The 21,543-nt window shown below is 37.3% G+C and overlaps 1 protein-coding gene and 1 pseudogene across 3 annotated transcripts in view; one reads left to right on the plus strand and one right to left on the minus strand.

The window, feature by feature from the left end:
* Positions 1-21,543, minus strand: part of TBC1D19 (TBC1 domain family member 19) — a 141,808-nt gene that overhangs the window by 111,822 nt on the left and 8,443 nt on the right. The window lies entirely within an intron of this gene.
* LOC140622760 (interleukin enhancer-binding factor 2 pseudogene) lies at positions 4,794-6,243 on the plus strand (annotated as a pseudogene).

Raw genomic sequence — 21,543 nt, forward strand, 5'->3', positions numbered from 1 at the left:
AGTAGTAGGGTACATGATGGATGTGAAACAGGAGAACCCCCAAAATAGCCAACACTGTTTTCACTGGAACATATGAAGAGCCAATTTTAGAACAGGAGTGAAAACTGGGAGGGGTTTTGCCTAATTGAATATAGCAGATGAGGTCTGAAGAGACTGTGGCAGCCCAGCATCTGTGAATTCTTGACACTGACCAACCAGCATCCCCTTTCCAGATATGGTCATTCTGAAGAGAAAATACTGATAGAGTAATAAATATTGAGGATGACTGGGAACTAATGTATTATCTTGAAAGCCAGTAAGTAAAGGAAAAGGCATGTCTTCTTGCCTTTCCTAAATAAACTGCACATCACAGGGTAACTAAATAATAAATAAAAGGAAATACCTCGATAAAAGTATTCCAGCTAGTAACTAAAACAGATGGGATATAAACAGAATATCACCATTTTGCAACCCCTAATAAATGACTAATTCTAGGCATTGAGCAGAAAGAGCTGTTAACATTGCAAAAGACAATTAGATATTATGTACTTCTCAATGAAAGAACACTCCCTTGCCAATAGTTATGGGCAAAGGGATGACACCACAGTCTCATCAAGCCCTTGGTCCTGCTGTCCATTTACAAGTCCTACAAAGGCTAAAGGAACATGTTAAGTTGCACCATGAGGGTGCATTCAGAAAACCCCAGGATATGAGAAATTCTAAAGATCAAATGGCTCTGTTCTTTAGCTCACAAGGTGTGAGGAAAACAAAGGGAAGGAGAGAAAACCTGTAGATTTAAAAAGACATATCAAAAAAAACTTTTTTAGGGCAGCCCAGGTGGCTCAGCGGTTTAGTGCAGCCTTCAGCCCAGGGCATGATCCTGGAGACCCGAGATCGAGGCCCACATTGGGCTCCCTGCATGGAGCCTGCTTCTCCCTCTGCCTGTGTCTGTGCCTCTCTCTCTCTCTCTCTCTCTGTGTGTGTCTCTCACGAATAAATAAATAAAATCTTAAAAAAAAAAAAAACTTTTTTTAGCACCTGGGTGGCTCAGTTGGTTAAGCATCCAACTCTTGGTTTGGCTCAGGTCATGATTTCAGGGTTGTGGGATGACCCCAGTCAGGCTCCGCACTCAGCCAGAGTCTGCTGGAGTGTCTTTCACCTTTCTTTCTCTCTTCTTTGCTCCTCCCCAACTCATGAGTGTTCTGTCTCTTTCTCTCAAGTTAATAAATATTTTTAAAAATTATTTTTAAATTTAAAAACGTTTTTAATTGGCAAGACCAAGTTAGGGTATTTTCATGTGAGGGTTATATATTTGCCTAATAGAAGTATCAAGAAACGCAAGGAAACGATTACCATAATAAAAACCAGGTTGTTTGGGAGGGAGAAGTTTGTGATTGGAGTGGGTCAAATGGAAGGGTTTCTGGTGTGGCTGGCAAAGTTTCATTTTTTTAAAGGGTGGTTGTTATATGGTCGTTCATCTTATCATTCATTACCTGGCAGGTTTGTTTTATACAGTTTCTGTGTTTTATTTTACAATAAAAAGCATCAAAAAAGAAAAATATGCCAATTTATTCCTTCTCTCCATTCTAAAGTCCCACATTTGAGCCTAAGTCCTCATCATTTCTCATTTGGATCACTGTAATAGCTTCCAAACTGTACATCTTGCCACTTCATCTAAATTGCAATTGTTCCCCACCTGGCATTTTCACACTCCCTTATTTTACTGTTTCTTCTTTCTTAGCATTTATTACCTTCTAATATACGATTATGTATTAATGTATTTGATTATGATTAATTGATTGATGATTAATGATTTTACTATGATTAATGTATTTGATTATGTATGATTAATGTATTTACTATGTTTATTGGTACACTGTCTATAATCCTACACTAGAAGTAATAAGCTCCACTAAAACAAGGATCTTTGCTTTTTTGTTCACTGTTATATCCTAAATGCTTAGAATGGTTACTTTCACATAATAGGTGATCAATTAATGTTTACTGAATAAATGAACCAATTTCTCTCCTCTTTATCAATCCATTCTCCAGCATTTTCTTCCTAAAACAGAAGGCCTTCCTGACTGCAAATCTCCACAGCATAAAATAAGGAATCTAAACTTTTCAACAGGGCACACTTGGCTCTTCACAACGTAGACCAACTTAACTCTCCAAATTCATCAGCTGCTCTTCCACCAAGCTAACAACATCCTCTCCTCTCTCACACCTTCTCTCCCCAACACACCCTACTCTCTCTCTAGTCACTGTGAACCACATTCACTGATCCCCCAACTGTTAAGTATTGTAAGAGTTTCACGCTTTTGTTCATGTTGTCTCTCAGATGCAAGTGCTCCCTCACCATCTTGGCAGATACCTACTAACTTCCAAGACATCCCTCAAATACCACCTCCTTTCTTAGTTCACCCCTACCACTTGCCTACAAAGATAGTACACTCTGTTCCTGTTACAACACTCATCAGATTATATTGTAATTTTCAGCTCACCTATTTTTCTTCTGGACTCTTAAATTCAAAGGCAAGGACCATAACTTCATTTTTGCATCTCTAGTATTAACTTAGTACTAATTGTAGCTTGAAAAAATTTTATCGGTCAAATCATGTTCTATCCTTTTTATACAATTTTCACCCAAATAAGCAAGGAACTTTATAGAAGTTATTGCTAACTAAAGAAACTGGTTTCTAGTCTCTTATTCCAGGGATTTTAAAAGCTGCAAAACTTTGCTCATTATTCAAAAGCACCAAAGCAAAAGGAAATAGGTTTTCCTTTACTAAGCCTATATTTGGAAATGACTCTGAGGTAGCATAATTAAAAGAATTTCAAGGGAAAAAAACTGGTTATTCCTTCTAAATATGTACAGTATTTTAAAGTTGCTAGACTTCCTAGATATATTTTTTAATCAAAGGCAAATCAAATTCCTAATCATCAACATAATTATAAAAATCTTGAGAAATTTGGGGCTCCTGGGTGCTTTGGCTGAATGAGCATCTGACTCTTGATTTCGGCTCAGGTCATGATCTCAGGGCCATGGGACTGAGCCCAATGCCAGACTCCGCACTGAGCATGGAGTCTGCTTGAGATTCTCTCTCTCCCTCTCCCTTTGCCTCTCCCCATACCATTCATACTCTCTCTCAAAAAAAAAAAAAAATTATTGAGAAACTTAAAAAGCAAAAGCAGGCCAGTGACAGGAGGGCAACATGGTAAGACAGTTCTTGAATATGCTTTAGTAGCATAATCCCTTTTTAAAATGAAACCCAATTTAAAACCCTAGTATATAAAACACATTGAAAGTGGTATTAGTAGACAGTAAAAATGAGTGTTCTCTCATTGACTAAAGTATAATTAATTACATTAGAAGTATATAGCTTTATTATGATACAGCTTCAATATCCAATTTGTTTTTGTATTTTGTTTTGGTTGTTCAACATAAAAAGTCTTGATTCACAGAAATAAGTGTTTGTACTTTTAATAGCTTCCTGGCAATTTCAGCACACTCCCAAATTAAACTGCTGCGGGAAATCGAAAGAGGAGACTGGGAGAATTGTTTTTTTGAAAATAAATTACGGAAGAGACACTTGGCTGGCTCGGTCAGTTAAGCGTCCAACTCTTGATTCCAGCTCATTCCATGATTTCAGGGTCACAGGATGAAGCCCTATGTCAGGCCCCATTCTCAGCTTGAGATTCTCTCCCTTTCCCTCTGCGCTTCCTCCCACTTGCTCTCTCTCTTTAAATAAATAAAATCTGGGGATCCCTGGGTGGCTCAGCGGTTTAGCACCTGCCTTCAGCCCAGGGCATGATCCTGGAGTCTCCAGATTGAGTCCCACGTCGGGCTCCCTGCATGGAGCCTGCTTCTCCCCCTGCCTGCGTCTCTGCCTCTCTTTCTCTCTCTCTCTCTCTGTCTCTCATGAATAAATAAAAAAATCTTTAAAAAAATAAATAAAATCTGTTTAAAAAAGAAAACATAAATAAATAAATAAATAAATAAATAAATAAATAAATAAGAAAACAAATCACTGATATTAGTTATCATACGTATTAAACTCAGAGTTTCTGATGCTTATAACTGCTAACACTACACATATCATATTACTACTACGTGATGTGTCACTGGCTCATTTGTCCAACATTGCCACAGTTATATCATTAAGGGAACCTCTGTTGAGCAGATGCACCTGTGCTCTGCCAACACCCTGCGCTAGTATCCTTACTCACACAATGAACCGTGAGTCCGCATGCGCAAACCTCAATATTTTGAAAGACCAATGTAGAATTATATCCTTGCTCATCAATGACACATTAAGTGTCTCTATATATGAAGATGATGAAAGAAACAGGGTTTTTTCCTGGGATTTATCTGCAGACAAGTTAACTTGGAAGCACAACAGTTGATTATGAAGTATTTAATATAACAATGCATTTTCAAGAATAGTGCTTAATATATTTTATTTATATTACTGTTAAAATTAAGAATTTTTGAATAGGGGTACCTTGGTGGCTCAGTGAGCTAAGCATCTCCCTTCAGCTCAGCTCATATCTCCAGGTCGTGGGATCGAGCCCCACATTGCAAGCAGGGAGTATGCTTCTCCCTCGGCCCCTCCCCACTGCTCGTTCTCTCTTTCTCTCAAATAAATAAATAAAATCTTCAAGAAAAAGAATTTTTAAATAAATAGGACATTTCCTTGGGTATAACAGAGCACAATTTTAAAACCACTTGGGACTAAATAAATAAGGACAGAATTTGGCATCAGAAGATCTCTCAGCCTTATTTTTTTTTTAAGATTTTATTCTGAGGTTAGGGTGGCTTCCACTGTTCGGGGCTTAGGGTGCCATGAGGGGTGACCGAGGACAAGGGCACGGCGGGCACTTCGGGTCCCGAGGAGGCCCAGGAGGCGGGTTCCAGCCATTTGTGCCACATATTCCATTTGATTTCTATCTGTGTGAGATGGCTTTCCCCCAGGTCAAGCCAGCGCCTGACGAAACTTCCTTCAGTGAGGCCTTGCTGAAGAGGAATCAGGATCTTGCTCCTAATTCTGCTGAACAGGCGTCTATCCTTTCTCTGGTGACAAAAATCAACAATGTGACTGACAATTTGATTGTGGCTCCAGGGACATTCGAAGAGCAAACTGAAGAAGTGTGACAGGTGGGATCGTATAAAAAGGGAACAATGACTACAGGACACAATGTGGTGGTAATCCTAAAGATTCTGCCAACATTGGAAGCTGCTGCCGCCCTAGGGAACGAAGTTGTGGAAAGCCTGAGAGCACAGGATCCTTCTGAAGTTTTAACCATGCTGACCAACGAAACTGGCTTTGAGATCAGTTCTTCTGATGCTACAGTGAAGATTCTCATTACAACAGTGCCACCCAATCTCCGAAAACTGGACCCAGAACTCCATTTGGATATCAGGGGGTTGCAGAGTGCTTCAGTAGCCATCAGACATGCCTGCTGGTTTGAGGAAAATGCTTCTCAGTCCACAGTTAAAGTTCTCATTAGACTGCTGAGAACCTGTGGATTCGTTTTCCTGGCTTTGAGCCACTAACACCCTGGATCCTTGACCTACTCGGGCACTATGCTGTGATGAACAATCCCACCAGACAGCCTTTGGCCCTAAATGTGGCATACAGGCGGTGCTTACAGATTCTGGCTGCAGGACTGTTCCTGCCAGGGTCAGTGGGAATCACTGACCCCTGTGAAAGTGGCAACTTCAGAGTACACACAGTCATGACTCTGGAACAACAGGACATGGTGCGCTATACAGCTCAGATTCTGGTCCGTATCCTCTCACATGGTGGTTTTCGGAAGATTCTTGGCCAGGAGGGTGATGCCAGCTATCTTGCTTCTGAGATATCTACCTGGGATGGAGTGATAGTGACACCTTCAGAAAAGGCTATGGGAAGCCACCAGAAAAGAAGGAAGGAGAATCAGAGGAGGAGAATACAGAAGAACCACCTCAAGGAGAGGGAGAGGAAGAGGAAGCATGGAGACTCAGGAGTGACCTTCCTTTCTCTTCACCCCGTTTCTTGTCCAAGGGGAAGACTGCAGCCTAAGCTAACTGCTCCTAGCTTTAATAAGGGGGCATTTCTGAGGGATAGGGGAGACAGAAGTGTCATTCCACTGGGTTCTGATTGGCTCAGTAGCCAGAAGTCTTCCATTTATGACCTATGCCATCCATCTATAGTGAAACAATACCAGCTTTTCTCCTAAGACTTCAGAAAACCCAGTTCTTGGAAACCTCTCCAACCAGTACTTCGTTGTTGAAATGTTGTGAACTGTTAAGTGTCTGGAATTTTTTTTTTTCTAAGAAAAATGATTAAAGTACTTCCTAGTAAAAAAAAAAAAAAAAATTTTTTTTTGAAATATATAGAGAGAAAGTGAGAGAGAGAGCACGAGCAGGGGACAGAGGGAGAGGGAGAAGTAGGCTCCCCGATGAGCAGGGAGCCCAATGTGGGGCTGGATCCCAGGACCCTGAGATCATGACCTGAGCTGAAGGCAGACGCTTCACCGACTGAGCCACCCAGGCACCCCATCTCTCAACCTTATTTATCATCTTGGTCAAGTAATTTAACCTCTCTGTATCTGAGTGTTCTTTATTTAATAGGGAAAGTAATAACTGAACTAGGTTATTGTGAGATTTAAATTTAAAATTTTTCAAAGTTATTTCTAGTTGGTCAGTCCAGTGTAAATAAAGTTGTGTTATAAAATATGAGGTATCCAGATGACAATGGACTAAATGTAAAAGACTAGCAGGGAGGGAGTGCCTGGAGGTAGAGGTTTTTTAATATATCTACAATAAAATTTAAGCCTTTCTTTAAACAAAACACCTTTAACTCACTATGAGAGCTGGTAAAAACAGGATAAAAAATATAATCCAGCAAGAGTGTACATTACCCTGCATACATCCTTCACCCATTTATTTATGTTGACATTATGTTGACTTCACCATTCTGCACTCTAAACACACATGACTACCTCTATTCCCACCACCCTTGACACACACAAATACACACAAGAATTCAGTTTCTACTTTCACCAGAACAATCTTAATCCAAAGCATTAGCCATTGGCAATCTTAAATTTCTAAACCTGGTAAGTAAAGAAAACTAGAGAAGCAAAGTGGCTAATGACTTGGCTAAGTCCAAGAAGCTGAGCAGTAACCTGAGACTACAGACTCCATGAAGTACAAAGCAGGGCATAGCAAGGTCTACAAAAGAGGATTCCAAGGATCTTTTAACTCCCTTTAAAGAAGCCCCCATCCTCTCCACTTCTCACTATGCCATCATGCTTCATCTTTCTGTGTCTGAAGAATCACAGAATTTCAGGGTTAAAAGAAACTACAGAGTTCTTCTAGGCCAACTAACCATTTAATAAAACTCTCCTTTCTAGGGGTTTCCTAGCTTAGAAACTCTAACTTAGAAACGGTAAACTAGGGGGAGAATTAAGATGGCCAAGTAATAGGGAGACCCTGAGCTTGTCTCATCCTTCAAACACTGCTAGATCAACATCAGATCATTTTGGACAACTAGCAAATCAATGAGGATTAAGAAAATCTGCACAATTAGAGGGAGAGACTAGAGCAAATGCAAGGTTCAGAGATGTGAACTAGAGGAGAAAAAAGCCACAGGGGCACAGAGGGAAGAGAGCCCTTTATACAAAAGAAGTCAGGGAGAGGGGGAAAGAAAGCAGCACATAGGATTCCTGCAAATTCTGTGGTGCGAGGACCCTCTGGGTTGGACTGGGAGAGAATGTCATCCTTCCTGGAGTACATTTGGAAGACGGTATATTGCCTCTCCAAGGACAAAAGGTCCACCAGACCTTAGGTCTGACTGTGACGCAGTGCAGTAGGCCTCTCCTCCAGAGGACCAACACAGGCCCTCCGCATGTACCGAGTCATAGATCAGAGAGTGCGCCAAAGCATGTTTCAGTTCTGGTGGAAACAGAACCACATTTTGCTTTCATTTTTTCTTTGGAATCAGGCTTATAGCTTTTTGCTAGTTTACCTGTATGTTTGTTTCTTTTTCTCATTTTTTGGGTCAGGCTTTTTCTTTGGAATCAGGCTTATAGTTTTTTTGTCTGCTTTTTTGTTGCTTTTCTCTTTTCTTGGATCAGGTTTTCGGGGGCATTTTCAGGCTTATGTTAACACACAAATCAAAGCACACCTAATTAAAGGTCCAAACACTCCCCACGACAAGCAAGGAACAACTCTGCAGAGGACTGACCTGTGGGAAAGAGCAGTCAAAACACAACAGCAAAGTGCACACAGCATACACCAGAAACACTTCCTGAAGTGCAAGGCCCTGGACAGTGTATGACCTCCTTCTTAATACAGTATTACTCTCAGGAGCAGGAAATGTAACAAGCTTTCAGAATATGCAAAAGACCGGGAACCTAGACATAATGACAAAATGGGAGGAATTATCCCCCAAAAATAAGGTCAAGAAAAATCACAGCCAGAGATTTGCTCAAAACAGATATAAGCAATATACCTGAGCAAGAATTTAAAACAATAGTCATAAAAATATTAGGTAGGCTTGAAAGAAGCATAAAAGACACCAGAGAAACCCTTGCTCAGGAGATAAGAGACCTAAAAACTAGTCAGGCTGAAATAAAAAATGCTATAACTGAGATACAAAACCAACTGGTTATAATCACAACAAGGATGGAAGAAGCAGAGGAATGAGTAGATAATATAGAACATAAAACTATGGAAAATAATGAAGCTGAAAAGGAAAGGAAAAGACAGCTATTAGATCATGAATATAGACTTAAGGAACTCAGTGATTCCACAAGCATAATAATATCCATATCATAGGAATTGCGGAAGAAGAAGAGTAGGAAAAAAGGACAGAAGGTTTATTTGAATAAATTATAGCTGAGAACTTCCCTAATTTGGGGAAGGAAACAAGCAGTCAAGTCCAAGAGGCACAGAGAACTTCCCTCATAATTAACAAAACCAGGTCAACAATAAGACATATCATAGAGAAACTTGCAAAATACAAACATAAGGAGAATTCTGAAAGCAGCTAGGGACAAAAGGTCCTTGAACCTACAAGGGTGGGCATACAAGGGTGGGTTAGCAGTAGACCTGTCCACAGAACTTGGCAGGCCAGAAAACACCAGCATGATATATTCAACACACTAAATGCGAAAACTATGCAGCCAAAATATGCAGGTTGTCATTTAGAACAGGAGACGGTGGGTGTTGATTGGGTGTCTGCCTTCGGCTCAGGTCATGATCCTGGGGTCTTGGAATTGGGCCCCGCATTAGGCTTCCCACTCAGCAGGGAGCCTGCTTCTTCCTCTCTCTCTCTGCTGCTCCCCGTTTGTGTGTGCTCTCTCTCTCTCTCTCTTTCTGTCAAATAAATAAATAAAATCTTTTTAAAAAAATAGAATAGGAGAAGAGAGAGAGTTTTCAAGACAAGCAAAAACTAAAGGAGTTTGTGAATGCTAAACCAGCTCTGCAAGAAATACTAAAGGAGACCTTTGAGCAGCAGAGACCAAAAGCAACAAAGACTAGAAAGAAATACAGACAATCTACAGGAACAGTGACTTTATAAGTAATACAATGGCACTAAATTCATATCTATCAAAAATTACTCTGAATGTAAATAGACTAAATGTTCCCATCAAAGGACATAGGGTGTTAGAATGGATAAAAAAACAAGACCCATCGACATGCTGTTTACAAGAGACTGATTTTTAGACCCAAAGACACCTCCAGATTGAGAGTGAAGGGGTAGAGAGCCATCTATCATGTGAATGGACATCAAAAGAGAGCTGAAGTAGCTATACTTATATCAGACAAACTAGATTTTAAAACAAAGACTATAATAAGAGATGAAGTAGGGCACTATATCATTAATAAAGAGGTCTATCCAACAAGGAGATCTAACAACTGTAAATATTTATGCCCCCAACTTGGGAGCAGCCAAATATATAAATCAATTAATAACAAACTTAGAGAAACTCACTGACAATAATACAATAATAGTAGGGGCTTTAACACGCCACTCACAGCAATGGACAATTCATTTAAGCAGAAGATCAACAGGGAAACAATGGCTTTGAATGACACACTGGACCAGATAGACTTAACAGATATATTCAGAGCATTTCATCCTAAAAGAGAATACACATTCTGTTTGAGTGTACATGAAACAATCTCTAGAATAGATCACATATTGGGTCACAAATCATAGAAAATTTGGAAAAGCCACAAGTACGTGGAGGTCAAAGAATATCCTACTAAAGAATGAATGGGTTAACCAGGAAATTTAAAAAGAAATTTAAAAAATACATGGAAGCAAATGAAAATGAAAACACAATAGTCCAAAACCTTTGGAATCCAGCAAAGGCAGTCAAAAGAGGTAAGTATACAACAATACAGGCATTGCTCAAGAAGCAAGAAAAGTCTTAAATTTACAATCTAACCTTACACCTAGAGGAACTGGAAAAAGAAAAGTAAATAAGGCCTAAAACCAACAGAAGAAGGGTAATAACTAAGATTAGAACAGAAATAAATGATATAGAAATTAAAAACAAAACAAGAACAGATCAACAAAATTAGGAGCTAGATCTTTGAAAGAATTAACAAAATTAACAACCCCCTAGCCAGATTTATTTAAAAGAAAAGAGAAAGGATCCAAATAAATAAAACCATGAATGAAATAGGAGAAATCATAATCAACACCACGGAAATACAAACAATTATAAGAGAATATTACGAGCAATTACAGGCCAACGAATTGGGTAATCTGGAAGAAATGGATACATTATTTTGGATAAACAACCAAAACTGAAACAGGAAGAAATAGAAAACTTCAACAGATCCAACAAAGAAATTGAATCAGAAATAAAAGATCTCCCAACAAAAAAGAGTCCAGATGGCTTCCCAGGCAAATTCTACCAAACAGTTAAAGAAGAATCATTACCTATTCTTCTGAAGCTCTTCCCAAAAACTAGAAATGAAAAGAACACTTCCAAATTCATTCTATGAAGCCAGCATTACCTTAATTCCAAAACCAGGAAAGATCCATTAAAAAAAAGAATTATAGACCAATATCCTTGATGAACATGTATGCAAAAATTCTCAACAAGATACTGGCTAATCAAATCCAACAGTATATTAACAGGATTATTCACTATGATCAAGCGGGATTTATTCCTGGGCTGCAGGGGTGGTTCAATATCTGCAAATCAATTAATGTGAGACACCACAGTAATAAAAGAAAGGATAAGAACCATATGATCCTTTCGGTAGATGCAGAAAAAGCATTTGACAAAATGCAGCATCCTTTCTTGATAAAAACTCTCAAGAAAGTAAGGATAGAAGGAACATATCTCAACATCGCAAAGGCCATATACAAAAGACTCATGGCTAATATCATCCTCAATGGGGACAAACTTAGAGCTTTTCCCCTAAAGTCAGGAACACAACAGGGATGTCCACTCTCATCACTGTTGTTCAACATAGTACTGGAAATCCTAGCCTCAGCAATCAGACCACAAAAAGAAATAAAGGCATCCAATTGACAACGAAGGTGACATGATACTCTATGTAGAAAACCTGAAAAACTCAACCACAAAATTGCTAGAACTGGTATAGGAATTCAGCAAAATCACAGAATATAAAATCAGTGTACAGAAGTCTGTTGTATTACTATGCACCAATAATGAAGCAGCAGAAAGAAAAATCAAGGAATCAATCCCATTTACAATTACACCAAAAACCATAAGATCCCTAGGGATAAACCTAACCAAAGAAGAATTCTGTACCCTAAAAACTACTGAACACTTATGAAAGAAATTGAAGGCATGAAGAAATGGAAAAACATTCCATATTGTAATGGAAGAACAAATACAGTTAAAATATCTATACTACCCAAAGCAATCTACATAGTCAATGCTATCCCTACCAAATAACACCAGCATTTTTTACAGAGCTAGAACAAATAATTCTAAGATTTGTATGGAACCAGAAAAAAACCCTGAATAGCCAAAGTAACGTTAAAAAAGAAAACCAAAGCTAGAGCCATCACAATTACAGACTTCAAACTATACTACAAAACTGTAATCATTAAGGCAGTAGGGTACAGAACAAAAACAGGCATACAGATCAATGGAACAGAGAATCCAGAAATGGACCCTCAACTCTATGGTCAACTAATCTTTGACAAAGTAGGAAAGAATATCCAGTGTAATAAAGACAGTCTCTTCAACAAATGATGTTGGAAAAAGTGGACAGTGACATGCAAAAGAATGAAACTGGACCACCTTCTTACACAATTAACAGAAAGAAGTTCAAAATAAATGAAAGACTTCAATGTGAGACAGGAAACCATCAAAATCCTAGAGGAGAACATAGGTGGCAACCTCTTTGACCTTGACTGTAGCAACTTCTTACTAGATGCATCTCCAGATCCGAGGGAAACAAAAGCAAAAATGAATTATTAGGACTATCGAGATAAAATCCTTCTACACAGTGAAAGGAAACAATCAACAAAACTAAAAGGCAACCTACATGATGGGAGAAAATATTTACAAGTGACATATATGATAAAGGGCTAGTACCCAAAATCTATAAAGAACCTAACAAACTCAACACCCAAAAAATAGATAATCCAGTTAAGAAGACATGAACAGACATTTTTCCAAACAAGATATCTAGATGGTTAACAGATACATGAAAAGATCACCCATCATCAGGAAACAACACATTTTGGCGAGGATGTAGAGAAAAGGAACTCTCTTACACTGTTGTTGGAAATGCAAACTAGTGCAGTCACTCTGAAAAAGAGTATGGAGGTTTCTTAAAAAGTTAAAAATAGAGCTACCCTACAACCCAGCAATTGCACTACTAGGTATTTATCCAAAGGATACAAAAATACTGATTCAAAGGGACACATGTACCACGATATTTATAACAGCACTATCAACAATAGCCATGTTATGGAAAGAGCCCAAATGTCTACTGATTGATGAATGGATAAAGAAGATGTGGGGTGTGTGTGTTTGTGTGTGTATTAGAATATTACTCAGCCATCAAAAAGAATGAAATCTTGCCATTTGCAACAACCTGGATGGGACTAGAGTGTATTATGCTAAGCAAAATGCTAAGCGAAGTAAGAGAAAGACAAATACTAAATGATTTCACTCATATGTGGAATTTAAGAAACAAAACAGATGAACACAGGGGAGGCGAAAGAAAAATAAGATAAAAACAGAGAGGGAGACAAACCATAAAAGACTCTAACTATAGAGAGCAAACTGAGTGCTGCTGGAGGGGAGGTGGGGGGGGGGGAGGATGGGTTAAATGGGTGATGGGCATTAAGGAGGGTACATGTTGTAATGAGCACTGGGTACTACACGGAAGTGATGAATCACTAAATTCTACTACTGAAACATAAAATAAAATAAAATAAAATAAAATAAAATAAAATAATAAAATAAAATAAAATAATAAAATAAAATAAAATAAAATAAAATAAAATAAAATAAAATAAAAAAATAAAATAAACTCTAAACTAGCTTTCTAGTTTAGAAACTCACTACATCTCTACCTTAGCCAATTCTATATTTGAATTATTACATTAGAAAATTCCTTATTATGAGCTAAAATTGATTCCTCTTACCATCTGCCACCATCTCACACACACCCAAAATGTCACAAAAAATAAGCCCAATTCCTTTTCTCTAAGAGACCTTCAAATATTCTAAGAGAGCTATTGAATCTTCCCTAAAAGCTTCTTTTTTCAAGGTCGCAAATATTTCCAGATTCTCCAAATTCTCTTCATGTGACAGACTCTTCTTACCATCCTACCCATTCTTCTATGAGCAAAGTCCAATCCAACTTGTCCACTATCGTAGTAACTTCCTAACTGATCTCTCTACTTCATTCATTTCACTGGACCATTGATTATCAAACTTTTAGCCCTCGGGACCTTTACTCTCCTAAAAATTGAGGATCTAAGAGTCCTTTCTTTATGTGGATTATATCTAATGATATTTACAGTATTACAAACTAAAACAGAAAAAAAACCCTATTTTTTTTTATTAGTATGGAATTTCCCCAAAAAGTTAGAAACTGTATTACTGCATGATCCAGCAATTTCAATCCTGGGTACATACTTGAACATATATTTGTACATGATCACAGCAGCATTACTCACAATAACTAAAATGTAGAAGCAACCCAAGCATACACAGACAAATGAATGGATAAGCAAACTGTGATATGTGTACACAATGAAATATTACTCAGTACTTAAGAAGGAAGAAAATAAAAAAAAAAAGAAGGAAGAAAATCTTCACACAGCTAGAGCATGGTTGAACCTTAAGAACATTATGCTAGGTGAAATAAGTCTGACACAAAAAGACAAATACTATGTAATTTCACATTAATGAGGTACTTAGAACAGTCCAATTCATAGAGACAGTCCATTCATTCTACAGAAAGTAGAATGCTGGTTGCCAGTGGCAATGGGAAAAGTGGGAATGGAGAGTTAGTATTTAATGGGTACCAAGTTCTATTTTGGGATGATGAGAAAGTTCTAGAGACTGATGGTAATTGATGGTTGTACAATAATGTGAACATACTACAATAAAAATATTAATTCATTTAAAAATAACTCATAAACCCATTATATATTAGCCTAAATATTTTTATTTAAAAGAACTGTATATTCAGAAACAAAAATTAGTGAGAAAAGGAGGCATTGTTTTACATTTCTACAAATCTCTAATGTTTGGCTTAACCGAAGACAGCTGGATTCTTCAATCTGCTGCAATATACCATCTGTGACACTATGTTATTTTGATTGAAATATATGAGAAAGGTCAGTGTTGCACAGATATATAACTGGAAAAGGCAAGGCCATATAACTAGAAAAGGGTATCCTTTTAAGATACTTAGATATTCTCCTTTGATAGCTACCAAAATTTGACCAGTAGTTTCCTAAAAATTAGTTGCAACATGGAATCTGAACATCAGTCAACTTTTCACTTTTTTATTACATAAACACGTAATGCTCTGCTTTGCACTTTGAATCAATATTCCACCTATTCATGACTTCATAACATTATGCACTGATCATTTTGAATATATTAAGTGATGCACTAGACACGTTCACTAAACAATATCAAAAGGTAATTCTTTAACATCATCATAAATATCACCAGTAAAGTCTTTTAAGTATTGAGGAGCTATCAAGTTCATAGTGGTGAATTCAAGTTTTCCAGAATCTAAGTGTCTTTCATCTCTGTACCTCAAGAATCAGCACAATAGCTTTCACATAGTGAGTACTTCATAAACATGTTCTCAATGAATGCATTTGCACTGAAGATTCCTTAGACTTACACCTGCAAAAACCCCATGGGAAACACAAGGTGATTGCTCTTGTTCTCTGGAATTTTTAGTCCAGACAAGAAACTCAATAAAAAAACTAATGCCACTGTAAGAAAAAAAATGTTTTTTAAAAAAACCATATTTAAAAAAGGTATCATCCATTAAGACAAGCAATTAATTCTAATTTAAGAACTGGAAAAGGGGACCAAAGGAGTATAAACTAAGTAGACTGAGCAAAGGTATACAGATGCTCTTGCGCATTATCACTTTATGGAAAGGCAAAAGTTCCAAGAGAACGTAGGAAGGAATAAAGTGGAAGATGAAGCTGGAACGGCCTCTCTCATTCCTATCTGTTGAACTCACAAGTGCCAGATTAATACTCCTTAAAAAACCCTTCATGTCTTCAGCCTCCTCAAAATACCTCAATGACCCCTTTAAAACCTACAGAATAAGGCAAATTATTCTGGCATTTATGATCTTCAAAAACCTAGTCCTTCTGAACCTATATAATCTTATCTTTTGTTGGGAAGGAAACATTTTCCTCTACCCTTCAAAGATTCTTTCAGCTGGTCTAAGAATTAAATTGACATGAAACAGATTAATAGGAGAAAATCAAATTTAAATTCATACATATGGGAATTCCACATACATATCAAGTTCAAAATAGAAAGGTAAAAGGACATATACATGCCATCCTAAGCTAAAGAATGGAGTAGAAATTTGGGGCTTCAAAAGGAAGGAAGGTAATCCACAGAGCAGTAAGAAGAGCAGATGTTTCATAATTAGATGTTTGCCCTGCCATACAGATGGGTCACTCAGATAAAATTTATCTCTGGTAATAATTCTCATTCTGGGAAACACCACAATTTAGAATCCTCTAGGTAGCTAAGTGCAAAGGTTTCTTTTGAGCCTGCAAGATCTCAATTGCCTTCAACTCAAAACAGTCCACATACCAAAGTGGCACATTTTGGGGAGACTTTCTGAACTCCTTCACTCTCTAGAAGTGCCCTACAACAGATATCTTCTGCTTAACCTCCTGCTGTTCCTATATTGGAAATTCACTCCAATCTTCCCACCTTCAGTGCTAGCCAAGCCTTCTCTATCCCCAGCTGTGTCCTTTGAGTATATTTATATCCTAGTATATGCCTAGTATACTTATTTACATTCTTTCTTCTTTCAATAATTAATTGAACACATCCTATGTGCCAGCTGCTGAATATAAAAAGAAAAACAAGACATGATTGTCCCTCTCTCTCTCTTGAGGAACTCACAATGTACTGAGAGACAGAAAAAGCTGGGGTGCCTGGCTGGCTCACTCAGTAGAGTATGTGACTCTTAATCCTGGGATCTTAAGTTTGAGCCCCACATTGGGTGTAGAGATAACTTGGGGGAAAAAAAGCTAAGAAAAAGTATGATAAATGAATGCTCTTTCCTGCATCAACCCACATTCTTCTCATTAACATCACTGTTTGGGACTTTGTCTAGTATCTTCCATCACCACCACAGAAGAGGCTCAATTAAAATATGCTGAATTGGGTATTCCCATTCCTTCCTAATATTTTTGGTTCTTTATGAAACTGTAGACCTTATCTATTTCTGTAATTTAAGTAGTCCCAGGGGACATACATTGTAGCCAGGAATGAGTTTTAGTTACAAATTGGAAGTTTTGGCTCTGTGCAAGCTGATCAGGCCTTATACTCCATCTGTGTTGTATAATTCAAGCCCTGTTCTGGTTTCTCTCACCTGAAGATAGATCCTTCACTGGTTTTCTTTTGCTGACATCCCAAAGCTGACCCAGTTCTCTGCTAGCACTGGCTGTCTTATCTCCCTTATTTCACATCTTTACTTCTTAGCCTTTCATAATATACTTTATGCCTGAGCCAGTCTTCAGTTCACATTTAGTAATCAATTTTCCTTGTTTCAGCTTGGCCTTATCTAATTCAAAAACCTGACATGACCTGTAAGCAACTCCGTGCTGAAATAAAATGCAAAGAGATATGCTTACTTACTGAAAGCAAATCCATATTTTAATAGTTATGTTAACTCCTTCTCCCCAAGTATATAAATTCTATAGAGAAAAGAGGTTTCTTATTTTTAAATGCTATATACAATCATTCATTTCTACACAGTTGTAAGAAGGTGAGGGAGAGACAGTAAAGTATTCCCAAATTGAGAAGGCACTTTAATGGGGCAACCACTCTGGAAAACAGTATGGAGGTTCCTCAAAGAGTTAAAAATAAAACTACCCTACAATCCAGCAATTGCATTACTAAGTATTTAACCAAAGGATATAAATATATTGATTATAAAGGCACATGCACCCCAATGTTTATAGAAGCATTATCAACAATAACCAAATTATGGAGAGTCCAAATGTTCATTGACTGATCAATGGATAAAGAAGTAGTGTGAGTGTGTGTGTGTGTGTGTGTGTGTGATGGAATATTACTCAGCCATCAAAAAAATGAAATCTTGCCATTTGCAATGATGTGCATGAAGCTAGAGCATATTATGCTAAGAAAAATAAGTCAGAAAAAGACAAATACCATATGATTTCATTCCTATGTGGAATTTAAGAAACAAAATAGAGGAACATAGGGAATGGGAAAAAAAGAGAGAGAAAGGAAGACAAACTATAAGAGACTTTTAACTTTAAAGAACAAACTGAGGATTATTAGAAGGGAGTCTGATGGGCGATGGGCCAAATGGGCGATCAGTTAAAGGGTGTCACTTGTGATGAGCAGTGGGTGTTATATGTAAGTGATGAATCACTCTACTCTTGAAACCAATATTACGCTATATGTTAATTAACTAAAATGCAAATTAAAAAATTGATACCAAATCAATCAATCAATGAAAGAGAGAGAGAAGGCACTTTGAGGCCAGAAAATGAAACTCTATACAACTTACACAGTTTTACAAGGTAACTTACTGATAGGGGTGGATCAGCAGATGACAATTCAGGAGCTGTATAGCTTTTCTCCACAAAGTCTAGACCTTAGTCCACAGATTATATAGTGTGACAGGATATATAGGAGGGCACTGTAGTGAGATCAAAGGGTCTGCATGCACCTCAAAGGCTTTGCATGCATCTAACTAACAGCTAACCTTTAATTAGATCTTGTGGCACCACCTGTGCATCAGGAAGGAGAAAGACTAAATTATCTTTAATGGACTCATGAGAAGTCAAAGCAAGCCTCCCCCCATTCTAGCCTTCATGGGCATTTCTAAGTTATGTGTTTTAATCTCCAAGAAGCCAGGAACACATAGCTCCAAGAAAGGTCATCCGTGAACATGAACATAATGAAGTGCCAAAGATGGAGTCAGTATTTTCAGCACTCCCACAATTATCTTACTTTCCAGGATTAAAGAACACAACAATAGCCAAGACAGATATGGGTAAGAATGATACCAGTCCTTGGTTCACACCAAATACAATCAGAGTCCTTGAATTATTAATTTATATATCAACTGCAGTAGTCCAACCTGCAGCGTAACTATATATACACCAAATCCTACCCTAGAGGAAAAAAAAAAAAAAAAGACAGAAGATGGTAAGCTCCATTCATGGCACAGGCCTTTCAATACCAATGTATATTCTGGGGAGTCTGGGTGGCTCAGTGGGTCAAGTGTCTGTCTTTGGCTCGGGTCATGATTCCAGTTCCTGGGATCAAGCTTTGCATTGGGCTCCCTCCTCAAGGGGGAAGCTTGCTTCTCACCCTCCCTCTGCTGCTCCCTCTGTTTGTGCTCTCACACCGTCTCTCAAATACATAGATAAAATCTTAAGATTTCATTTTGTTTGAATCAAAGATAGAAACTTGACTGAGCCATGCAGGTGCTCCAATAAATGATATCTTAAAAAAAAAAAAAAAACAATAAATGTTCTATGTCTTACAGAAAATATATTTCATTAAAATTTATCTAAATTCATTAAATTTTCATTTCCTTAAAATAAATGATAAATGAAGGTCAGTTTCTTCTTTTTATTATCTCTAAATTATCTCTACATGTATATATTTTGGATAATGAATGGAAAACAATATTTTAAATACAATTTCATAAATTTTTTAGTAAAAGACAACTAGCACTGAGATGCTCTGGGGTTCTAGACTTATAACAACATCCTATCAATTATATTATTCTTTCTCTCTCCAAAGCATATCTTCTTTCAGGTTCCTTCCTTTCACAATTCTATTATTTATAATAACAATCTGAACAACAAGACTTATTAAACACTTAATGGAATGGAAATGACATTTGAGGTTTTACACAACATCCATTTTAAATATAAATAATGAATGATACAAAATAACAATGTTGATCTTGGTGCTAAACATCAAATTTGGATTTGGTTATCACTCTAGTGTCTAGAGGATGAGTGAGGAAATTCAATTTAGGATGCAGGTTGACTTCATAACAAACTCAAGAAAACTTAGAAATCAAAAAACATCACCCTTTCCAGAAACACAAAATTCCATGTTATTACATGAAGATCTTGATAATTAAACTTCAATCTACAAAAGGATATATTAGGGCTCCTGGGTGGCTCAGTCAGTCAAGCGTCTGCCTTTGTTTCAGGTCATGATCCCAAGGTCCTACTATCAAGTCCTGCATGGGGCTCCTTGCTCAGCGGGGAGGCTGCTTCTCTCTCTGCCCCTCCCCACTCTTGTTCTTTCTCTTTCTTTCTCTCCCTCTTTCTCCCTTGCAAAAATAAATGTCTTTAAAAAACACAAAAGGATATATATTAAAATACAGCTTAATTATAATATTAAAAAAGAAGTGCTAATGATGGGGCAATAGTCTAAAAATAATTTATATTTGTCTTTGACATATTCTATGTGATTTTATTCTTCAAATTAAGTTGAACCAACACTGCTCTAGCACTTTCAGAATATACTCAGACAAAATGAGGACAGCACAGGAAAATGCTGGTAGCCTGAAACTACCCTCAGGATTAAAGTTGTAAGGGAATGTAACAAATAAGTAGCTAGTTGCTTAAAAGTATGTTATTAAAATTGATTGTAGAGGGGCTTCCTGGGTGGCTCAGTCAGTTAAGCATCTGCCTTTGGCTCAGGTCATGATCTCAGGTCCTGGGATCAAGCCCTGCATTAGGCCCTTGCTTAGTGCGGGAGTCGCTTCTCCTTCTGCCCCTCCCCCTGCTCATGCTCTTTCTCTCTCAAATAAATAAATAAAATCTAAAAGAAAAACAAAAACAAAAACAAAAAAACTGATTGTAGAGTTGCCTTTTAAGAGTTAGCTTACTTCTACTCAATGTCTGCAGTAGTAGATATAAGCTAAGGCAAAGTTGTTAACATATTTTTTCAAGTTCAAGGTTGTATTAATATTAGAAGATCTATAATTTCATTCAAGTATCAATCTATAATATTATAGATCTTTCACTTCATGTATCTTGAGAACCAGCCAAATATAAGTTGAGTTCCCAGGTAATCATCTCCATCTCCTTACCCTGCTTATTTTTCTTTCTTTTCCCTTGCCCTATTTTTTATTATATCAAAGTAATTAACTGATGTTATACTGCAGATACATTATCCTTTATTTGAAATTCCAAGGCCTGAAAAGCCTTGAACGTCAAAGTTTTTTCATAACTGAACTCATGGCATAATCGGTCCTGACTTGAACTCATTTGGCAGCAAAATCTGATCTGACCTGAATTGACATGAGACTATTTATAGTCATTATTTATCACACTTAGTGTGAAAATTCTTACATTTTGTAGCAGAAATATTAATTTGTATAATTACAAGGTGCTACAAGACCATGGTAGGGATATTAAATAACAGAAAATGTCTGAATTACCCTTCTAAAACTTGAAAAAAAAATCTGAATTCCAAAACATACCTGGCCCCCAGGTTTTAGGTAAGGGATTTTGGGCCTATATTTATTTGTGATGCTATCATCCCTCCATGATGGCAGAACTTTATTTTATTCACAATTGTTTCCCCTGGGAGTAGAGTTGTGCCCGACATACACTAAATGCTCAATAAATACTGTTGAATAATCAAATAAATAATCATGTTTATTAATGTGAGTGGAGTTCAAAATAGAAAGCAACAAAAATAATTCCTCAGGGCAGTAATCTCCAAAGAAGGTTATATTATTCATAGGTGTTTAATCTTTTATTTGCTAGGTGTAGAATACAGCTGAACAAGAAGACATACTCCTTTCCAGTCTTCATGAAACTTATA

Source organism: Canis lupus, chromosome 2, assembly GCF_048164855.1.
Source record: "Canis lupus baileyi chromosome 2, mCanLup2.hap1, whole genome shotgun sequence".
In the NCBI taxonomy this organism is placed as follows: Eukaryota; Metazoa; Chordata; class Mammalia; order Carnivora; family Canidae; genus Canis; species Canis lupus.